General features: G+C 46.3%; 1 protein-coding gene across 1 annotated transcript in view; it reads left to right on the plus strand.

The window, feature by feature from the left end:
• Positions 1–329: 329 nt before the first annotated feature.
• The window catches only part of LOC137344376 (sphingomyelin phosphodiesterase 2-like), a 45248-nt gene continuing 27084 nt past the window's right edge, over positions 330–18493 (plus strand). Inside the window, exon 1 of the mRNA XM_068007268.1 lies at positions 330–416. The gene's annotated coding sequence lies outside the window, so the exon portion shown is untranslated. The remainder of the gene's footprint in view (positions 417–18493) is intronic.

The following is an 18493-nucleotide window of genomic DNA, read 5'->3' on the forward strand; positions in this document are numbered from 1 at the left end:
TTCTAGACACTTGCTATCACATATGAAACAATTTAATGAGAATTGCTCCTTGACAGCCTGGTCACCAGGACACAATGGCCAATCGCCTCCGCCTCTTTCCTGCACTTCAGGTGCGTTCTCCGCAGAGCGGGGGGGGGGACGCGCGGTGCACGCCGGGACTTGTAGTTCCCTCCTCCGCGGGGGCTCCCTCCGTCCAGCGCGAGAGAGACTACACTACCCGCCGTCCCCCGCGCGGCGGGGGAGCGGGGCAGGCCGGGAGCTGTAGGCGGGACCAGCGAGGCACGGCGGCCGGGGAACTACATTACCCAGCGTGCTGAGCGTGTGGGTGGCCGGAAGCTGAGCTCCTCCGAATGGGAGCAGCTGGTCGCCCGGATCAGGCGGGGTTGGGAGAGCCGGCTCGGCTGTACCTGCGCACGGTCAGTACCGCTATCTGGCTGGGAACGGCGGGGCGGGGGGCCTGGAGGGTTAGCGGGTGTGGAGCCCTCCCCATGCCCGGGGGAGGGGGAGCAGCGTTAGTGGCGGCGCGGCTTCCCCTCCCTTTGATGTTTATTGTTGCAATATTGTAGCGAGTGTTTGGAACTCGGAGCCCGGCAGGGTGAGGGAGGGAGGGAGGTGGGTAGTGGGGGGTGGGGGAGGGGGGTGGAGTGGGGGAGGGGAGGGAGGTGGGGGGGTGGAGTGGGGGGTGGGGGGGGGGGGTGGAGTGGGGGGTGGGGGGGGGGGGTGGAGTGGGAGTGGGGGTGGGGGAGGGGGGTGGAGTGGGGGTGGGGGAGGGTGAGGGAGGGAGGCCGGGGCTGCACAGAGCCCCCACCCCCTGCTTTATATAAGGGTGCCTGTTACTGGCAGCCTTTTGGGGTTCTCATGCCAACCCCCCCCTCCCCCCCCAGATTGATGTCAGCCTTGCCTCAGTGGGTACAACTCTTTCTCCCCTCATGAGTCAGAAGGCTTGCAGGTTCTCTTTCCCCACCCCAGAGACCTGAGCACATAATCTAGGCTGACGGTCCCAGTGCCGTACCGAGGGAGTGCTACACTGTCGGAGGTGCCGTCTATCGGATGAGACCTCAGTGAGCGCCCTATCTCGTCCTGGCTGTTGGCACTGGGCGGTGGTGGCCCTTAAAGCAAAAGGGGTAGATGCTTCAAGTTAAGGTACTATGTGGTGGTTGTTTTTTTAATATATATATATGTTTTTAAATTTGTTTTCTGGATATGGGCATCGCTGGCAGGCTGGCATTTATTGCCCATCCCTAGTTGCCCTTGAGAAGGTGGGTGTGAGCCGCCTTCTCGAACTACTGCAGTCTGTGCGGCGAAGGTACTCCCACAATATATCCTGAGAGTCAACCGTGCTTAAATGGTATATTTGCAGTGATTGTTTGCAGTCACTGGTCTCTTCCTGTTGGACGTTGTGGTGAATCCGGGAACATGCAGGTCATTGATTTGCTCCATCTCCACGACCTGTATAGGTAGCACACAGAAAAATCCTATCAGGGAGTGGTTTCAAAACTGGTCTCATCCAGGGATTCATGTGATAATCATAAATTGATTGAGCTTTGCATTTTTTTATGCTTTACTCTATTACTTGCATCACTTGCTTTGGCTGCTGGCTTGTTAATGCTCTCAGCTATTTATATTAATGGCTGCGTAGAGATCTTTGGAACGGCTAAGGTGCCTTTTTTTTACTGCTGTTAAACATGCGACACTGCTGTCTTGTGCAAATATTGTACACAATACAGGGTGTTTGAAGAAGAGTCCCCTGTTTATAGAGTGGATTTGAACTTGTGAACACAAGTTCAAGGCTCAGTCATGTCAATGATGCTGTTAGATCGACTGATAGCCTCGTGGGTAGCTAAGCCGTATAGACTAAATGCAGCCAGGTTTGATTCCCAGTCTCTGCCTTTAACTACTGCCAGCCAGGGCTATATCGGGCTGCTACAATTGTTCTTCGTGCTTCTGGGCTAGAAAGGAAGAAGTCAGCCAGGATTCCTACAGGTGAGGTGCCTGAAGATTGGAGGGTAGCAAATGTTGTGCCTTTGTTTAAGAAGGGCGGCAGGGAAAAGCCTGGGAACTACAGACCGGTGAGCCTGACATCTGTAGTGGGTAAGTTGTTAGAGGGTATTCTGAGGGACAGGATCTACAGGCATTTGGAGAGGCAGGGACTAATTAGGAACAGTCAGCATGGTTTTGTGAGAGGAAAATCATGTCTCACGAATTTGATTGAGTTTTTTGAAGGGGTAACCAAGAAGATAGATGAGGGCTGTGCAGTAGACGTGGTCTACATGGACTTCAGCAAAGCCTTTGACAAGGTACCGCATGGTAGGTTGTTACATAAGGTTAAATCTCACGGGATCCAAGGTGAGGTAACCAATTGGATACAAAATTGGCTTGACGACAGAAGACAGAGGGTGGTTGTAGAGGGTTGTTTTTCAAACTGGAGGCCTGTGACCAGCGGTGTGCCTCAGGGATCGGTGCTGGGTCCGCTGTTATTTGTTATTTATATTAATGATTTGGATGAGAATTTAGGAGGCATGGTTAGTAAGTTTGCAGATGACACCAAGATTGGTGGCATTGTGGACAGTGAAGAAGGTTATCTAGGATTGCAACGGGATCTTGATAAATTGGGCCAGTGGGCCGATGAATGGCAGATGGAGTTTAATTTAGATAAATGTGAGGTGATGCATTTTGGTAGATCAAATCGGGCCAGGACCTACTCCGTTAATGGTAGGGCGTTGGGGAGAGTTATAGAACAAAGAGATCTAGGAGTACAGGTTCATAGATCCTTGAAAGTGGAGTCACAGGTGGATAGGGTGGTGAAGAAGGCATTCAGCATGCTTGGTTTCATTGGTCAGAACATTGAATACAGGAGTTGGGATGTCTTGTTGAAGTTGTACAGGACATTAGTAAGGCCACACTTGGAATACTGTGTACAGTTCTGGTCACCCTATTATAGAAAGGATATTATTAAACTAGAAAGAGTGCAGAAAAGATTTACTAGGATGCTACCGGGACTTGATGGTTTGACTTATAGGGAGAGGTTGGATAGACTGGGACTTTTTTCCCTGGAGAGTAGGAGGTTTAGGGGTGATCTTATAGAAGTCTATAAAATAATGAGGGGCATAGATAAGGTCGATAGTCAAAATCTTTTCCCAAAGGTAGGGGAGTCTATAACGAGGGGGCATAGATTTAAGGTGAGAGGGGAGAGATACAAAAGGGTCCAGAGGGGCAATTTTTTCACTCAAAGGGTGGTGAGTGTCTGGAACGAGCTGCCAGAGGCAGTAGTAGAGGCGGGTACAATTTTGTCTTTTAAAAAGCATTTGGACAGTTACATGGGTAAGATGGGTATAGAGGGATATGGGCCAAGTGCAGGCAATTGGGACTAGCTTAGTGGTATAAACTGGGCGACATCGACATGGACATGTTGGGCCGAAGGGCCTGTTTCCATGTTGTAACTTCTATGATTCTATCCATTCCTGCTATACAGTTGGAAAGTGATTATGCATTGCCACTGATAAAAGGATTGAACTTGAGTGTGATGCCTTTCATGGTCAAATAGCTTTCCAGAATTTGCTGTCTAAACTTGCATGTTACAGGTCAATATGAATGAGATTGGGCTGAGAGTCATGCCCACTGAACTGAATCGGTACCTTTTTTAGGAGAGGAAAATCTGTAGTATAAAAATGTCAGCCTTGGCTCAGTGGCCATTGTCTTAATTGGAGTCAGAAGGTCGTGGGTTCAAGTCCCACTCCAGAGCACATAACCCAGGCTGACACTTCATTGCAGGACTGAGGGAGTGCTGCGCATTGAGGTGCTGTCTTTCAGATGAAACTGAGGCCTCATCAACCCTTTTGGGTGGAAGTAAAAGATTCCATGGTACTATTTGAGGAAGAGTAGGATAGTTCGCCCTTTGTCTTGGACAATATTCATCCAACAACTAACACTGTCAAAAACAGATTAACTAACCATTTATCTCATAGTTGTTTGCTGTTTGCAAATTGATTGCTGTGTTTCCCTATGTTACAACAATGACTACACTTCAGATATACTTTATTGGCTCTGAAGTGCTTTGGGTCATCCTGAGGATGTGAAAGGTGCTATTTAAATGAAAGATTTTGCTTTCTTTCTATACTACAAATCTTATGTCTGTATGCCTTTGTCAACTTTTTCTATTATAAATTCCTATGTCTACATTTATAATGGAAACTGCCCATGTAAATTGGTCACACTGTAAGTACCCCTCCCCCAATGGGAATGCTGCAGTGCCATCACTGGTGGAAACATGCAGTTACATTGTGACATGTTTACATAGCCAGTTTCCATTATAAACGTGGACATAATTTAGAAAGGATGCATGAAAAAAAGACAAGGCCTGACTTTCTAAAATTGTGACTGAACTACATCTGCACGCCCTAATCCAGCTATCCCATGCTCTCTGACCCCTCGTCACCTGAACACGACTCCTTGTGTGAAAAATCATAGGAGGTTGACTTATGGGAAAAACAAATTCTTCGTGACAAACAGGACTCCTGATCCATTCACCTGCAGTGAATTTTCTATAGCTTCAACCTACCATGTGGATGGACAGGCAGATCTGCCGGGCATCCCCTCAAACACATATTGATAGAGTTTTGCAGCAGCTCCTTTTAGGTCCCAGTTTTAAACACCGTAACCAAAAGGGGCAGTTCTGCATTAAATCTTTTGGTGTCTTACCATTACAGACATGGTGACTTACTGTTAAAATAGTCCGTTGTGCAGTGAGTCCTTGTAGGTTTTGCGATTACAGGCTCAGTCTCATACTGATTAGAGAATCCTTTTTTCATCTCTACCAAAGTGGAGCTGAACTGTCCTGTGGAAACGATTCAGGATAGATTAACTAAGGTTTGGCATAATCAGGAATGGCTTCATTCATAGAGAGTTTGTTTATTTTTATGGAATCCTCAGATCATGTGCTGTGTATAGGGGGAGAGAGTCAGGCAGGTGATTTTCTCCCCGAAGTATACCAGTGGTGATCCTGAGCCAGTTTACAGGAGCTGCCTAGGGTGCTCTTTATAATCTTGCCACATAGGAACAGGAGTAGGCCATTCAGCCCCTCGAGCCTGTCCTGCATAGTAACGTAAGGGAACGGCTCACCTGCACTCAGTGGCTCTCCCTGACTAAGTGATAGCCGTGGCTCACTGTCCTCGCTCTCGCCTCTGAGTCAGAAGGTCGTGAGTTCAACTCCCACTCCAGAGACTTGAGCACAAAATCCAGGCTGATACTCCCAGTGCAGTACTGAAGGAGTGACACACTGTCGGAGATGCCGTCTTTCAGATGAGTTGTTAATCTGAGGCCCCGTCTGCCCTCTGATGGATGTAAAAGATCCCATGGTGCTATTCGAAGAAGAGCAGGGGAGTTCTCCTTGGAGTCCTGGCCAATATTTATCCCTCAACCAACATCACTAAAACAGATTATCTGGTCATTATCTCATTACTGTTTGTAGGAGCTTGCTGTGCGCTAATTGGCTGCCATGTTACTACATTACAATAGTGACTACACTTCATTGGTTGTAAAGCACTTTGGCACGTCCTGAGGTTGTGAAAGGCGCTATAGAAATGCAGTTTTTTCTTTTCTAATGAGATCAGTGGGCCTTCATATGAAGGGAATGCCACATGTCCAGGGGCGGACACCCCCCCCCCCCCCCCCCCCCCAGTGGGTACGGGATTCTCACGGAAAAGAGGGGGGGTGCCATTAATACAGTGGTATGGAACCAATCATGGGGACATTGGGGAAAATCTTCTGAATTCCCATATGGCCACTCCGCCCCCACACGTGTCCCACCGCTAGTAGTACTGCACGGTCACACCAGCGCTCTGCAGAATCCCATCGACAGGTGACCACTTCGTATCAGATTTGTTTGGTGTTTCTGCAGATTGTCACTGGTGCTTCTCTGACGACCTTGTGTGCCGATTCCAGTTCAAACTTGTGGGGGCCGAAGTGTCTGGTTATTCTGCCTCTGAAGAGCCGCTATTGTGACTGAATCCCACAGTACCTGCGACTGGTACCTAATGAAATGAATCCTCCGGGGTTGGCTCATCTTAGTTGGGGCAGCAGCTGGGCCAGTGCTCCCTGGGGCCGTCTAACTCACACCAAGTCCCGTTCATCCATCGCCCCTTCTCACCCTTGTTTTCAGATCCCGCCATGGTCTCACCCCTCCCTATCTCTGTGACCTCCTCCAGCCCTACAACCCTCCAAGATCTCTGCGCTCCTCCAATTCTTGTCTCTTACGCATCCCTGGTTTTCATCACTCCACCGTTGGCGGCCGTGCCTTCAGCTGTCTAGGCCCCAAACTCTGGAATTCCCTCCCTAAACTCCTCCGCCTCTCTACCTCTCCTCCTTTAAGACGCACCTTAAAACCTACCTCTTTGACCAAGCCTTTGGTCACCTGTCCTAATGCCATCCATATGTGGCTCGGTGTCAAACTGTGTCTGATAACATGCCTGTGTAGCACCTTGGGACGTTTTACTACGTTAAAGATGCTATATAAATGCAAGTTGTTGTATGCGTGGGCACTGGGTGAGAGCAGGATCAGGCTCAGCTACGGTGGCCTCCATGTTTGTACAATCTGTTGCTGTCTAGGCTTACACATGAAGAATGGCCTCTTGGGTACTGTGTGTATTGCTGGTGCCTGATGAACTGTACTCTGGCATGAATTGGCAACTTCAAAAGGAGGAGAGGGCTGGGTTTTAATTTTCTGAATAGTTGTCATCTCCTGTTATATTTTTGTTCAGTCGAATAGGGAGTTGATGCCAACAGTGAGTTATATGTATGACCAGGGCATTGACCTTCACTTGGTTACCGTTTCCTGGCTGTGCGATTGTCCTTGCACGCTGACAATCAGGATACAGTGGGTCACCATGGTACAGATAATGGCAAATACCATAGGCAGCCACCAGTTCAAAACACTTGACAGAGGAATCTGTCTTTAAGATGTGTCTTTTTTTTTGCGTTATATCACTAAAATACTTCCCAATATAACTCTTCATTGTTAAATGAGCATGACTTACCTCCTTTAACAGACAGTGTTAAGATATGAAGATTGCTGTATTTGTTTATCTTAAAAGCTGTCAATCATGTTGGCACCACAGTGACTAATACAATGGTAGCCTCTGATGCTGTTTACACTGTTGACTAAGGGTAACAATTAATATTTAACAGACTTCCTGCTCATCTTGCAGTAGTTAGCGCAACTGGTGGAGGGTTATTTTATGTGGTTTCTTTTAATTCAGTAATGCACCCTGCACCACTAGCCCCTGGCCTTGTGCACAGGCAGAATTAATCAATGTCTGGGACTTTTAGAATTTGTGTCTACAAAAGATTTGAGACACACTTATTAAACACGAACAGGAGGTCGTCATTCAGCCCTTTGAGCCTGTTCCGCCATTCAATTAGATCATGGCTGATCTGTATCTTAACTCCATCTACCCGCCTTGGTTCTGGAACCCTTAATACCTAATAAAAAAACCTGTGAAACTCAGTTTTGAAATTTTCAGTTGACCCCCAGTCTCAACAGCTTTTTGGGGAAGTGTGTTCCAGATTTCCACTGCCCTTTGTGTGAAGAAGTGCATTCTGACATCACCCCTGAACGGCCTAGCTCTAATTTTAAGGTTATGTCCCCTTGTTCTGGACTCCTCCTCCAGAGGAAATAATTTCTCTCCATCTACCCTATCAAATTGTTTAATCATCTTAAACACCTCAATTAGATCACCCCTTAATCTTCGGTACTCAAGGGAATATAGGCCTAATCCATGCAATCTGTCCTCCTAATTTAACCGTTTTAGCCCTTTTTGTTGAAGGAGACTGTTACTGCATATACATCAGCACCTCTCGAGATCTCATAAACTTCTATGGCTAAGGCATCAAAAGGGAAGCCCTTGCTCGTTGAGTCAGAAGATTGAGAGTTCGCACTCCAGGGACTTGAACACAAAACCTAAGCTGACGCTCCAGTGCAGTACTGAGGATATAAGCTGACACTGCAGTGAGGGAGTGCAGCACCGTCGGAGGTACCGTCTTTCGGATGCGACATTAAACCGAGGCCCCGTCTGTTTTCTGAAGTGGACATGAGATCCCAGGGCACTCTTTGAAGAGCAGGGGAGTTCTCCCTGGTGTCCTGGTCAATATTTATCCCTCAACCAACATCACTAAAACAGGTTATCTGGTCATTATCGCATTGCTGTTTGTGGGACCTTGCTGTGTGCAAATTGGCTGCTGCATTTCCTGTATTACAACAGTGACTACACTTCAGAAGTAGTTCGTTGACTGTAAAGTGCTTTGAGACGTCCTGAGGTCGCGAAAGGCGCCATATAAATGCAAAATCTTTCTGCCCTCTCAAGGCAATAAGTGCTGCTGGGAAATGGTTCTAGGTGCACAAGTGGCCCATCGTGTGGGCCCATCGTGTGTGCCCAGCCATTGACAGCCAGTAGGCTGTTTTCTCCACTGTGGGCATTGCAGCCCCTGTCCTCACCCAACATCCTCACAGGCACGTTTCTCACAACAGGGGTCACTGAGAAGTGATTGAGTGGGGAGTTCCCCTAGCCCAGGCTTGCTGTGGCCTATTAATGGCTCTGCAAGTCAGCTAACTCAGCACAGACTGGAGAATGAACCTGGGCCCTCCTGATCTGCATAGCTTTGTCCCTCCCTGGGCAGTGCCTTTTCCCATTAGGCCGTTATTTATCCCGCAGACAATTGTTCCGCATTTTAACACACAGTAATGTGCTTTGTGGCCCCTCGTTCGCTCTCATGCTGGTGGTTGAAACCTTTTGAGCAGAGTCTGAAGTTACATTTTGTCTTAGAAATTCAGTCCTGGGTTTAGTAATGTTTCAGCGAAGCGCCTCATTTGCTGCCTTTTTAGGGAAAAAAATCGTGGTGATTCACGTTTTCACCTTAAAGATGAGAAAATAAAATAGCCACTGATGCCAGCGACAAGGAACACCCCTCCTCCCAGTTCCATGCCAGGGACGCACCCCAACCCTGGTAACTGGAATGCATCACATGCTACTTGAGTCCTTGCTTTAGGGAAGGCAGACTAGATAAGCAATCTACTTAAGCAACCAACACCTAACAACAGATTACCTGGTCACTGTGGTATTGCTGTTCATGGGGCTTAGCTGTGCGCAAATTGGCTGCTGCGTTTCCTACATTCATTGGCTGTAAAGTGCCTTGGGATGTCCTGAGGTCATGAAAGGTGCTATATAAATCATAGAATCGTAGAAAAGTTACAGCATGGAAGGAGGCCATTCGGCCCATCGAGTCCGTACCAGCTCTATGCGAGAGCAATCCAGCTAGTCCCACTCCCCCCGCCCTTTCCCTATAGCCCTGCAAATTTTTTCCTTTCAAGTGCTTATCCAGTTCCCTTTTGAAGGCCATAATCTGCCTCCACCACCAATGCAAGTTCTTTCTTTCTTACTGACATTAGACTCAGGTTTTGAATCAGTAAGTGTTTTCTTTGCATAAGAAACAGCAAGAAAATATATATTACCCACTCAATATCTACAAAAACAATAAAGACCCTGCTTTCTAAATATAGATCACTTACACTAGCTTAACCCTTTGAGGGTAATCTGGCTCAGGCTTTTGTAAATGCAGCCTTTGGTAGCTGGCTATGAAATTCATACAGATTCTGAGACTGCCTCCTGTTTTGGGGAGCTGCCTCCTTAAGTATGAGACACGAAGTGTCTGCCCAACAAGCTGTCAATCCCAGGGGGCTCCAGCCAGTCAAGGACCCGCCCCTTTAATTGACACAAAAAGCTGTCACTCAAAATGACTTCCCTCAGATTAGGACCGATCCACTGAGGTGTGGGCGGGTTGTGTACCTCAGGATTTAATGAAATCAGAGTAGCTGCTGATCAAAGTAGAAGGAAGTATTCTTTATTTGTGGCTTGAGGAATGTGACCAATCCACTCAATTGACCCTTGGAGTTTCCTGCTTGTTCTTGGCCTCATCAATCTACATACATGAGCAATTGTAAACAATTTTACAACACCAAGTTATAGTCCAACAATTTTATTTTTAATCCCACAAGCTTTCGGAGGCTTCCCCCTTCCTCAGGTTGAGGAAGGGGGAAGCCTCCGAAAGCTTGTGGGATTAAAAATAAAATTGCTTGACTATAACTTGGTGTTGTAAAATTGTTTACAATTGTCAACCCCAGTCCATCACCGGCATCTCCACATCACACATGAGCAATGTCAGCATTGGTATGTCTAGTTAGTTAGTCAACTCCCATTATCGTGCCCCAGGACGGTAGAAAGAAAGACTTGCATTTAATAATCTCAGGACGTCTGTGTTTTACAGCCAATGTAATACTTTTAATTTTAAAAAATGTGGTCACTGTTGCAATATAGGAAACGTGACAATGTTTGTTGAGGGATAAATATTGACCAGGGCACAAAGGACAACTCCCCTACTCTTCAACACAGTGCCGTGGGATCTTTCACGTCCACCTGAGGGCAGACGGGACCTTGGTTTAATCTCCCATGGGAAAGAAGACACCTCTGACAGTTCTACACTGGAGTGTCAGCCTGGACTTTTGATCTCAAGTATCTGAAATGGGACTTGAACCCATGACTTTCTGACTCAGAGGAAGGCTATCTAGATGGACCATGGCCTTTTCTCATCTAGTTATTCCTTTCTTCCTAGCTGGAGTGATATGACTCTTTCCCTCCCACCCCCCCCCCCCCCCCCCCACTCTAGAAAACTGATTTACCCCCTTGCATGCTGATCCAGGCAATGCAGGAAAAGAATCCAACACGGGCAGAAATCGATTCTGCCGCTGTGCCGAATTGGTTGACCTTTGCCGTGACAGCATCTGGTGAGCTACAATTGGCCTCAGCACGACTGGGCTGAGGCAGGGCGGGGGGTGAAATCAGCCAGGCAAGCACGTGTGTGCTCACCGGGTGAGGCCAGGATGGAATTCTGCCGAGACATTCACTGTGGACACTCGTTCATGAATAATGGCCACATAACCCATGAAACCGTTGCCAACAAGAAACCAGCATCTTCTGGAGAAGGGGGAAAGCACCTCAGGAAGGATATCTAGGCCTTGGAGGAGGTGCAGGGCAGATTCAGGGCTAAAATAATTAAATTTTATGAGAACAGGTTGCATAGACTAGGCTTGTATTCCCGTGAGTATAGAGGATTAAGGGATGATCTAATTGAGGTGTTTTAAGATGATTAAAGGATTTGATAGGGTAGATAGAGAGAAACTATCTCCTCTGGTAGGGATTCCAGAACAAGGGGGCATAACATTGAAAATAGACTTAGGCCGTTCAGGGGTGATGTCAGGAAGTACTTCTTCACACAGAGGGTAGTGGACATCTGGAACTCTTTTCTCCCTCCCCCCACCCAAAGCTGTTGAGGCTGGGGGTCAATTGAAAATTTCAAAACTCAGATTGATATATTTTTATTAGCCAGGGGTATTAAGGGATATGGACCCAAGGCGGGTAAATGGAGTTAACGTCCAGATCAGCCATGGTTTAATCGAATGGTGGAACAGGCCCGAGGGGCTGAATGGCCTACTCCTGTTCCTATGAAAGGGACCAAAGTGCTGAGAAGAATTTGTTATGTTGAATTTTTTGGTTATCCTTCATGATGTCAGTTCATGTGCTGGGTCCTGTGGAGGTTTCGTTTGTACACGTGGCACTGGTGCAGGCTCCATGCAGCTGAGATTTTACACGAATCTTTGGGTTTCTTCTGGTGCATTTTGGACATTTAACAAAAATGATAATTTTAGAGTTCTTCCACCCCCACGGCACTCATCTGCTTGCCTCCTAATACTGGCTCTGCTGTAGTATTGTGTAGTTACCCAGTGTGATGCTGCATGCAGTGTTGATCAATGATGGGGCTGGTGTTTATAATGAAGGCCTGATCCTCGATCGTAGATATCAGGCAATAAAGATTCTGGTACAATTGGGGGCAGTTAACTAACAATGGGTGGGGTGAAAGGAAGGACTTGCGATAAGGCACTTCATAAATACATCACAGAAGCATCTTGAAACACTTCATGTACAAAGAATTACCTGGAACTGCATTGACTTATTTAGGGAGATGAATCAGCTGTTTTGTGCACAGCAAAGAATGTTAAGAGGTGCATGGCCAGTTAATCTGTATTGGCTGAGGGACAAATGTTGACCAGGAGGAGCACCATTTATTTTCTCCAAATAGTGCCATTAGACCTGAACATCCACCAGAATCATCAGAGCGAGGAGACAGAGCCTCATTTAGCACCTTGTCTGAGGTATTGGACTTCTGATAGCGAAGAGTTCCCTCAGTATTGCACTGAGGTGAGAACATTTTGATTCCTGCTCTACCAGCGAGCCCTGCATGTTCTAAGCTGCACGTAGTGTGTCTGTGGAGTTCAGGGCACCTGAAGACCTGGCTTCTGCTGTGTGTAATTACAGAAAATGATAGTCATGGACTAACTGAGCATTATTGGATATAGTGGTTTAGTTGATATCCTTTTTGACTGGGAGATGATAATGGATCCCAGCGACGATATTCACCGTTGGATGGGTAGGTAATTATAATTGCTTTGAACAGTGAATGAACAGCACCTGCCACTCATTAGATTTAAACGTGCCCGCAAACTACCTGCGGGCTTCAGGGTGCCAACTTGCTGCAGTGGGGATCTGAGAAAAGAGCAGCATCCTCTCCCGGGCATCTGTGAGCAGGGAAAGGATCTCTCTGTCCTCTCAACCAATCAGCTTGAAGCATCCTTGACAAGCCATGCAGGATCAGGACCAGAAAGTGCAAACTGCAACAGTAAATTCAATGTAAAATCAGTTAGAGAAAGCGAAATAAAGAGAGGGTAAGGAATATCGAATTCAAAGAGAGGGATAAAAGAGACAGGTCGGCGATTGAATGAATGGACCATTGCGAACTCACTGCCCTGCCCAGCTAGAAACTAGCTAATCTCCAGAAAAAGATATGCTGGGTTTTTTGGGTCTGAACTAACTTAACGGCGTGGTAAGTCTTAATGACTGCCAAACAACCTCACCTAACCTGTAGTGATCGTCCCCTTTTAAGTGTTTATTTCAAGAGTGGTTCAACTGTTCAGTTGAACAACCTGTATAATTTATTTCAGTGGATAGTCGAAGAATTACTGAATTGTTTTGTAAGTTTAGTCTGGGCAGCTTCAACAAACAGGTAAAAGAAAGGAAGAATTTGCATTGATATAGCCCTCAATACCCCAAAAGGCATCACAGCTCCATCATAGTAGCCGTATTTTTCGAAGTGCGGGAGGAGCGGCCGAGAGGAGCCCTCTGTAATAGAAACGCAGTGAAAAATAGAGTCATAGAGTCATAGAGTCATACAGCACGGATAGAGGCCCTTCGGCCCATCGTGTCCACGCCGGCCATCAGCCCTGTCTACTCTAATCCCATATTCCAGCATTTGGTCCGTAGCCTTGTATGCTATGGCATTTCAAGTGCTCATCCAAATGCTTCTTGAATGTTGTGAGGGTTCCTGCCTCCACAACCCTTTCAGGCAGTGAGTTCCAGACTCCAACCACCCTCTGGGTGAAAAAGTTCTTTCTCAAATCCCCTCTAAACCTCCCGCCTTTTACCTTGAATCTATGTCCCCTTGTTATAGAACCCTCAACGAAGGGAAAAAGCTCCTTAGTATCCATCCTATCTGTGCCCCTCATAATTTTGTACACCTCAATCATGTCCCCCCTCAGCCTCCTCTGCTCCAAGGAAAACAAACCCAATCTTCCCAGTCTCTCTTCATAGCTGAAGCGCTCCAGCCCTGGTAACATCCTGGTGAATCTCCTCTGCACCCTCTCCAAAGCGATCACATCCTTCCTGTAGTGTGGCGACCAGAACTGCACACAGTACTCCAGCTGTGGCCTAACCAGTGTTTTATACGGAGGGAAGAAAATTCTGAATCTGAAAGTGACATCAGAGCAGAGGGAGAAGTGGCGGAGCCTGAGGAATTCCAGCTAAGTGTTTAATTTATTATATAAATAAGTCATGTGTTTAATTTAATATATAATTGAGCTAATTGTTTAATCAGATCTAAGGGGATAACATTAAAATTAACTAAATAGAGGATACTAACAGTAAAAGGATCTGAATTTCATTAAATTAAAATCATATATATATAAATAGAATTAAGCAAATAATAAAGTAAAGGAAGTTAATGAACAAAAAAAAGGCTAATTAGCTACAAATCTGAAATCAAGCTAAATCCATCTACTAAATATAATCTAGATTGCAAGTAATTATTATATCTTGAACTAAAATTAGTACAAATAATTAAGAACTAGAAATGGCAGTGTGTCAGGACAGTAAATATAATAGCATGGATTTCAGAAGGGAAAGACATGCTTGACCAACCTTATTGAATTCTTTGAAGGAGTAACAGAAAAAGTAGACAAGGGTAATGTAGTAGATGTAATATATTTGGATTTTCAAAAGGCCTTCGATAAGGTACAGCAGTGTAGACTCATGACTAAGGTCAGAGCATGTGGAGTCAGGGAACAAGTAGCAGAATGGATAGCAAGCTGGCTACAAAACAGAAAACAGAGAGTAGGGGTTAAGGGTAGCTACTCAGACTGGCAAAAGGTGTTCCACTGGGTTTGGTGCTAGGACCATTGTTTACAATTTACATCAATGATTTGGACTCGGGAATCGCAAGTACAATTTCAAAATTTGCTGACGACACAAAATTGGGAGGTGTACAAAGGAAGAATGTGTTAAAACGCAAGAAGACATTAATAAACTTGCAGAATGGGCATGTAATTGGCAAATGAATTTCAATATAAAGAAGTGTGAGGTGGTACATTTGGTAGGAAGAATAAGGAGGCCACATATAGCTTGGATAATAAGAGTCTAAATAAGGAGAGGAGCAGAGGGACCTGGGGGTACAGATACATAAATCACTAAAAGTAGCGACCCAGGTTAATAAGATAATAAAAAAGGCAAACCAAGCACTTGGGTTCATTTTTAGAGGAATAGAATTGAAAAGCAGTGAGGTTATGTTAAACTTGTATAGAGCCTTGGATAAACCACACTTGGAGTACTGTGAACAGTTCTGGTCTCCATATTATAGAAAGGATATAGAGGCACTGGAGAAGATGCAAAGAAGGATTCGCAAGGATGATACCGGAACTGAAAGGATATACTGATCAGGAAAGACTAAACAGACTGGGGCTCTTTTCTCTAGAAAAGGGAAGGCTAAGGGGTGACTTGATAGAGGTCTTCAAGATAATGATAGGGTAGATGTAGAGAAAATGTTTCCACTTGTGGGGAATCCAAAACTAGAGGTTATCAATATAAGATAGTTACTAATAAGTCCAAAAGGGAATTCAGGAGAAATTTCTTTACCCAAATAATGGTAAGAATATGGAACGCGCTACCTCAAGGAGTAGTTGAGGCAAATAGCGTAGATACATTTAAGGGGAAGCACATGAGGGAGAAAGTAATGGAAGGGTATGCTGGTAGGGGTAGATGAAGTAGGGAGGGAGGAGGTTCATATGGAGCATGAACGCCGGCATAGACCAGTTGAGCCGAATGACCTGTTTCTTTGCTGTAGATTCGATGTAACTCCATGTTACAAACACGACAGCCAGTTTGTACTCCCACAAAACAGCAGATGAGTGGCTGACGAGACCATCTGTTTTTGGTGTGTTGGTTGAGGGAGAAATGTTGGCCAGAACTCCCTGTTCTTCGAGTAGTGTATTTTAATAGAGGTGTTCAAAATTATGAAAGGTTTTGATAGAGTAAATAAGGAGAAACCATTTCTTCTGGCAGGAGGATCGGTAACCAGAGGACACAGATTTAAGATAATTGGCAAAAGAGCCTGAGGGCAGATGATGAGAAATTCTTTTATGCTGCGAGTCGTTATGATCTGGAATGCACTGTCTGAAAGGCTGGTAGAAGCTGATTCAATAGTAACTTTCAAAAGGGAATTGGATAAATATTTGAAAAGGAAAAATTTCAGAACTATGGGGAACGAACAGGCCTCCATCTGTGCTGTATGATTCTAGTGCCATAGGATCTTTTACGTCTACCTGTTCAGGCAGATGGTTTATTGTTTCATCTGAAGTACAACACCTCCGACAGTGCTGCACTCCCCCAGTACTGCGCAATAATAAGGGTACGGTGGCATAGTGGTTATGTTACTGGACTAGTAATCCAGAGGCCTGGACTAATAATCCGGAGTCATGAATTCAAATCCCGCCACGGCAGCTGGGGAATTTAAATTAAATTAATTAAATTCAATTAATTAAATAAAATCTGGAATTAAAATACTAGTATCAGTAATAGTGGCCATGAAACTACCGGATTGTTGTAAAAACCTATCTGGTTCACTAATGCCCTTCAGGGAAGGAAACCTGCCGTCCTTACCCGGTCTGGCCTATATGTGACTCCAGACCCACAGCAATGTGGTTGATTCTTAATTGCCCTCTGAAATGGACCAGCAAGCTACTCAGTTGTAAAATCTCGCTAAAAAAAGTCACAATAAGAAAACTGGACGGACCACTGGACACGACAAAGGCAAACCAAGCCCAGTCGACCCGGCAAAGTCCTCCTCACTAGCATCTGGGGATTTGTGCCAAAATTGGGAGAGCTGTCCCACAGACTAGTCAAGCAACAGCCTGACATAGCCGTACTCACAGAATCATACCTTTCAGCCAACATCCCAGACTCTTCCATCACCATCCCACCGGCAGGACAGACCCACCAGAGGTGGCGGTACAGTGATATACAGTCAGGAGGGAGTGGCCCTGGGTGTCCTCAACATTGACTCTGGACCCCATGAAATCTCATGGCATCAGGTCAAACATGGGCAAGGAAACCTCCTGCTGATTTCCACCTACCACCCTCCCTCAGCTGATGAATCAGTCCTCCTCCATGTTGAACACCACTTGGAGGGAGCACTGAGGGTAGCAAGGGAACAGAATGTACTCTGGGTGGGGGACTTCAATGTCCATCACCAAGAGTGGCTCGGTCGCACCACTACTGACTGCTCTGGCAAGTCCTAAAGGACATAGCTGCTAGACTGGGCCTGCGGCAGGTGGTGAGCGAACCAACATGAGGGAAGAACTTACTTGACCTCGACCTCACCAATCTACCTGTCGCAAATGCATCTGTCCATGACCGTATTGGTAGGAGTGATCACCGCACAGTCCTCTTGGAGATGAAGTCCCGTCTTCGCATTGAGGACACCATCCAACGTGTTGTGTGGCACTACCACCGTGCTAAATGGGATAGATTCAGAACAGATCTAGCAGCTGTGGGCCATCAGCAGCAGCAGAATTGTATTCCAGCACAATCTGTAACCTCATGGCCCGGCATATTCCTCACTCTACCATTACCAACAAGCCAGGGGATCAACCCTGGTTCAATGAGGAGTGTAGAAGAGCATGCCAGGAGCAGCACCAGGCATACCTAAAAATGAGGTGCCAACCTGGTGAAGCTACAACTCAGGACTACATGCATGCTAAACAGTGGAAGCAACATCTATAGACAGAGCAAAGCGATTCCACAACCAACGGATCAGATCAAAGCTCTGCAGTCCTGCCACATCCAGTTGTGAATGGTGGTGGACAATTAAACAACTAACGGGAGGAGGAGGCTCTGTAAACATCCCCATCCTCAACGATGGCGGAGTCCAGCACGTGAGTGCAAAAGACAAGGCTGAAGCGTTTGCAACCATCTTCAGCCAGAAGTGCCGAGTGGATGATCCATCTCAGCCTCCTCCCGATATCCCCACCATCACAGAAGCCAGTCTTCAGCCTATTCGATTCACTCCACGTGATATCAAGAAATGGCTGAGTGCACTGGATACAGCAAAGGCTATGGGCCCCGACAACATCCGGACTGTAGTGCTGAAGACTTGTGCTCCAGAACTAGCTGCGCCTCGAGGCAAACTGTTCTAGTACAGCTACAACACTGGCATCTACCCGACAATGTGGAAAATTGCTCAGGTATGTCCTGTCCACAAAAAGCAGGACAAATCCAATCCGGCCAATTACTGCCGCATCAGTCTACTCTCAATCATCAGCAAAGTGATGGAAGGTGTCATCGACAGTGCTATCAAGCGGCACTTACTCACCAATAACCTACTCTCCGATGCTCAGTTTGGGTTCCGCCAGGACCACTCGGCTCCAGATCTCATTACAGCCTTGGTCCAAACATGGACAAAAGAGCTGAAATCCAGAGGTGAGGTGAGAGTGACTGCCCTTGACATTAAGGCAGCATTTGACAGAGTGTGGCACCAAGGAGCCCTAGTAAAACTGGAATCAGGGGGAAAACTCTCCAGTGGCTGGAGTCATACCTAGCACAAAGGAAGATGGTAGTGGTTGTTGGAGGCCAATCATCTCAGCCCCAGGACATTGCTGCAGGAGTTCCTCAAGGCAGTGTCCGAGGCCCAACCATCTTCAGCTGCTTCATCAATGACCTTCCCTCCATCATAAGGTCAGAAATGGGGATGTTCGCTGATGACTGCACAGTGTTCAGTTCCATTCGCA

This window comes from Heptranchias perlo, chromosome 27, assembly GCF_035084215.1.
Source record: "Heptranchias perlo isolate sHepPer1 chromosome 27, sHepPer1.hap1, whole genome shotgun sequence".
Taxonomy (NCBI): domain Eukaryota; kingdom Metazoa; phylum Chordata; class Chondrichthyes; order Hexanchiformes; family Hexanchidae; genus Heptranchias; species Heptranchias perlo.